Genomic DNA, 5,751 nt, shown 5'->3' with positions numbered 1-5,751 from the left:
ATAGAATACCTCTGTCTGCCGATATTCGTGTGCCTCAATTACGAATATGACTGTACCACCTCTCGGTGTCAGTCCATTTTCTATAAGTTTAAGTGTTATAGTTTTTCTTATGTTGACCGGGATGAGTATTGCGTCCGGGTCAGTCTGCAGGAGACTTGTGTCATCCGCTAGGAGTTGAGCTGCTATTCTAGCTGCCTCCCTTTCTCCTTCATTGTCTGACATTTTACTGACAGGAAGGTTTTGTTGCAGATCAGATTTCCAAAGAAACAAAGATTAGGTGCACAATATTTTGGAACACTGTATCCTTCAACGTTGAATAAACCAAAAACTATACATAGAAATTTCTTTCTACTAAGTTCCGGCAGATTTTAACCTTTTACCCACTCCAGGCGTCTTTGGAGTATTTATGGGCGAAAGGGTCTGTGTGAAAAAGCACGACTGAGTTACTCTAATGCCTTGCATTAGATTTATCGCCTTACCAAACAATTGGGCGCCATGTAGTGTAGTTCCTATATTCCCAATAGGGTCTGCGCATTGGAATGATATCTTCAGTAGTATAGACGTAGGACAGAGGTTAACTAGGTCTTCTACTGACTATATTAGACTTAAGTTTTGTGTGCCAGCTAGCTCAGAGTTCACTAGAAACTTTCTCGAATAGGCAAGGAGAAGTTTAACCTCCCTGGATAGACAAGAAGGGATTTAGTTTCTGACAACCATAAAACATGACAACTTTGCTCTCCCTGATTAAGAGTGTATCTCTAGAGTCGTGTGAAAACAAAAGACAGCTCTTTTACTCAGTCAATACGTGCGTACTTAGTTTCACCAGTTTTGCAGAGAAAAAGAGAGACGGGCGTTTTTCAATCAAAGGTGTTATTTATTGAGCAGTCTCTTTCCTCATACAAGAGAAATGAATTGCTACGATTGCAATACTTATAGTTAAGTAAAGTGCATACAGTAAAAGCAGGATTATGAAATAATACTGTAAAAGCATTGATATGGTTTCTTAGCCATATGATACCTTAAAATGGATAAAATAGATACATACATATATACATTGACTAATCGTACTCAACTGGTGCTTCTAACTACGCCTACCCCGGTGTACCTGACCTAAGCCTAATACATGGGAGGGAGTAAGTAAGTAGCAGTTTTAAGTTAAGTTTGGTTTGCCAAGAATCTGACTCAAGAATTCTCTGTAAGGGTTTAGTCAGTTCAGTACCTGGGGATTTGAAGGCAGGAGGGTTGGTATCTCTCTCTCAAAACTCGATATCCCAGTCACCCGCGAAGGCGAGCTGGAAACGCTGGAAGCTGGATTTCTCGGCAGGAGAAAAGACAGCGTCTCTCTCAGTGCGTCAAAGGGGAGGGGCAGCGTCTGTGGGCTCTCATCAGCTGGGCTCTCGGCAAGTAGTCGCTGCTCCAGATTCACCACCACTGTGTCGTTGCTTAAGGCAGCGTTGGTATATTTATACCTGAAAGGTGCCGGGTTTGACGTAAGAATGGACATAAGACGTCAATAAAGATGTCACTAAGAACTGGTCGTTCTTACAGTGCTCTAAAGGAGTTCTCAAACGGAATCAAAACAATCGCAGGCGGGGATTTCCCAGGTTACTCGAGGTTTGGATTTGTTTAAGAACTCGGTGTGCTTTCTAGGGGGCTGGAGGAATAGTGCTTGCTTAATGTGACAGCATGCGCTATGACTTAATATATGAAACGGGTTTCTGTGCCGTTGTAGGGATATTATTGATTTATACCCGGGCAAGGGCCAAGAATTGGAATATCGATACAGGTACCTAGATAAACACACTACAGCAATTGCAAAGCCTGTCCACAAGCCATTCAAGCCAAAGAATTCCTCTTCAAACACCACCAGATCAAACTAAAATCGCATACTAATTGTAATACCACGGATGTGATATACTGTGTAGTTTGCCCCTGTGATCAAATCTACGTGGGTCAGACACAGCAAAAGTCTAAAGTACGTTTTTTACAACATTGCAGCCGCATTAGATGCGAAGTGGTGGGAGCACCAATGGTTGACCATTGTATTAAAGAAAACTATCCACCTGAAAGTTTGAAATGGATTATTTTGGAACATATGACACTTTGTCCCAGACGAGGGAGTATAGCTCAAATTTTGAATATGAGAGAATTGAAATGGATCATTTTCTTTGATTCTGTCGCAAACTGACTTAACGAATCTGAAAGCAGTTTTGCACAATTAGCTAATTTATAAAGATGAACGTCTCACATTACCTTTACTCAATTCTCCTGTATCCTATACCTATGATTCCATCTCTGGGATACACTTTTACCACCTTGTAAGGTAGGTACGTGCTCCAAACATCTTCTGCAATAGGACTGGTGTTACACTACCCTGCGTGATATGTGAACACTGTTTCATAATTCATCTGGTTTTTATTGTTAATGTATATGACATGCTACATATTAGCTAAACAAAGCTGTGAGACGTGTTTACCACCATGTTTTGGAAGGTATGCGTCTTGTAATCATGACCTGTTATATCTACACTTTGAATCCATCTAATAATTGTTGTATCGTATTATAGCACCACAGTAACTTGGGCTCTTCCATTTTTTCTGTATTTTGATTGGATGACAGTGGACCGTCAACCTCTAGCTCTTGCGGTTGTTTCCAAGAAATTGGTGCATTGTGTATTCACATAACCCTCGCTGTACACTGTTATTGATTACTTTTCTCGCTAAGGATTTTTTTAGCAGTGTCTGTGTAATACCTAGGAAAGTATTAGATACAACCGACTCCATAAATTTGTTTTCTCTAGAGAGACGAGTGGTTGCTTCATTACCGCAAATACTCCTTAGTCTTTTTTTTTGTTTTTTCTGCACTGCGCCGTAGCCACGCCCCTTGAGTATCGCTGTTTAGCCTTTTTGAACTCTGTGCACGAATAGCCTTGCTTGTTACTGGTGTGTCGTGTGCCGTTAGTTTTCCGCAATGAAGATGGATTGAATGTACACAGTGTACGGGGACCTTATATTAGGTAAGGATATCATTCTGAGACCACTGAATGTATACGGAGTAGCCTCCCTTCTTTCGAGTTGTTAGCCAATAATACTATTAGTTTAGTGGTAACTACGTCCCTTCTGACTCCCGCACTTTAGGTATCTGGACCCGAGAGCTGTCAGCCGTTTGAACTCTATGTATGAATAGCTGAGTTGGCTGCCATTGCCGCTGTTATTATATATACTCGCTTCGAGGATGGATTGAATATTTACAGTATACGGAGATCTGATAATAGGTAAGGACATCATTCGGAAACTAGTGAATGTACACGGAGTCAGTCTCTTTCTCCACTTTTTACGAGTTGTTAGTTAATGATATGACATAGAGCTTAGTGGTAATCACGTCCTACTCCAATTCCGCTCTTTCAGGTATTTGGACCCGAGAGGTGGCAATTTAACATATTTGGGTTTCTCTGTGATTGAGCAAGAACCCTTTTTCCGTCATTATATTCACGGGCAGGTGAGCGTTGTCACTAATTCTGTTGATTCATATTGGGCATGTTCGAAATCGGTTTTCTTAAAAGGCATATTATCTTTCAGGATTGCCCTGCCTAGGCGTTTTTGATTAGCGCATGGACGGAATCATCAGCTTGTTGTCCCCTTGTCTGTTTTGAGTTACCATCGGGCAGGTAAGCTGATATTTGTTACATATGGGACGCAATGAAGTGTATTTTCACTCTGCTACATTCCTCCTCGTAGTCATCCCGAGATTGTATTGTAATTGTTGGTCTTTCTCCTTAGTGAGCATCCACAATAGTTGGGGATACCTTTCACCAATATATAGAAGAAGCGTGGTTCCTTATTCTTAAGGTAATTATTGTATAACAATAACCCAGTGATGTGGGTGGGCTTAGTCAATGACCATCTGGATCAGGCCACACGATATACAATGATTACAACCCTTTCAATGGTATGTTTAAGGATGAGTTACCTGGTTGACATGGCTTGGTTTTTAGCCGAAAATTGTGTTTTTTAAGTGTATGTGGACTAGTTTTTTCCACCGAGGTTTATATCGTTTTGCTATGTAATCCTCTGTTTCTAGTATGTGTTTTAAAACTTCCCACAATGTGGTGCACCCACAATGTTGAGTGAGTGATCTCTATTGAGACCTCCCCCCCTTTTTGACTGTAGTTTCTTTTTCTTACCCCTAGGAGGATTGCCCTTTACCCTTCCCTTCCTACCTTGTTGTCCTGACGAAGACCCTCGTCGCAAGGGGTACCTTCCCTGCATTATATTTTGGGTCGAAACGTAGACTTCTACCTCACCCCACCAGCTTCTACCGCTAGCATGATGTACACAGCTGTCTGAGAAGCATGGTTTTTATAAAAGTCTTTTGTATTGATTCATGCATCTTGAGTGACCCTGAGATCAGGGGATCATCCAGAAATTTTGTTGGGAATATAAAATAATTGTATTTACTGTTTTCCCCTTTTTTAAAACATTGTATATCAGATTTGTCTTGTCTTATGTATGTATATACAAATGTGTCATTATTCGCTGTAATCCTTTTTTTCCCTCTCCCAGTCTGGGACCACTCTGTCTATAACGATCATTTACCCAGGTCCCAGTGACTTATATGGGTTAACCCTGTCTTTCTTAACGTAAGTGAAGTGAAAGGGCAGGAATGCACCCTATTTATGCAATATGGTGCATTCCTGTCCATTTCCCCAGTGCTGGCCCAGTTTCGGTGGCCTAATACCAATGCAGGCACCCTTGCCCCAATGGTGCAAGGGTGCCTGTGTTGTCTTCAGGATTGATTTTGTGCAGAAAGCGGCACCTTCTTGCACAAAAACAATCCTAAGAGGCATTTTCCTCTTTCTATGCATTATGCAGCACTCATAGAAAGAGGACAAAACAAGAAGAAATGAAGAAATTTCTCCTCGTTACACCCCACCTTGGCTCATGGGCCACCACCTCCTCAGGGTTATAATTAGAAATAATGCCTGGTGCCTTTTGGCCCCCCACAGCCCTGGGTACTACCACCCCCCAGGGTCGGCTCTTGCAATGGTCCAGGGTGCTCACCCCATGACATTGCTGTTTGCTATGGCTTGGCGAGAGCATTACCACTCCCACCAAGTCATAGCATACTCTGGTCTGCTTTGAGTAAGGGAGAGCATATAAAATGCTCTTGCTTAACTGAAGCAAAGCAGAATTGCTTTTGGACAGAGGGAGCTGCACGTTTGGCTGCTCCCTCTTTCCAAAAGCAATGCCAGCTCCCTCAGAAGGCTGGGAGCCAGCAGGTACCATGGCGGCCTTAGGCCCCCTTCCATCCTCAACAGATGAGAGTGGATAGGACCAGACACCCACAGTAGCTGGGCAACTGGGAATGGAGTCACCGGGGGCCAAAATCAGGAGGTCCCTCCCTTTAAAAAATAAATAAATAAATAGATGGGGTCTCTGGAGCCGAAATAGGCCCAAGAGTGGGCCACATGGCCCCCCTCCCTTTTATGAAATAACAACTTTTTTTTTTAAAAAGGCCAGGCTCTGGGGTATGGGAACATGGGGCCAAAATCGGCCTGAGGAGTGTGGCCACGCGGCCCCCTCCCCATTTCATAAATTACTGGCTCCGGGGGATGAAGTGACCAGGGCTGAAACCGGCCTAGGGAAGTGGGGCCATGCCGCATGCTTCCCTAAGAAAAGAAAAAAGTTAAAAAAGCCCGGTAACTCGCGGGAGCCCCTGCCCCCTTTCTCCACTACTCTGCAAATGCGCCTC

This window comes from Lissotriton helveticus, chromosome 4_1 (assembly GCF_964261635.1).
Source record: "Lissotriton helveticus chromosome 4_1, aLisHel1.1, whole genome shotgun sequence".
Taxonomy (NCBI): Eukaryota; Metazoa; Chordata; class Amphibia; order Caudata; family Salamandridae; genus Lissotriton; species Lissotriton helveticus.
This window is presented reverse-complemented; position numbering follows the sequence as displayed.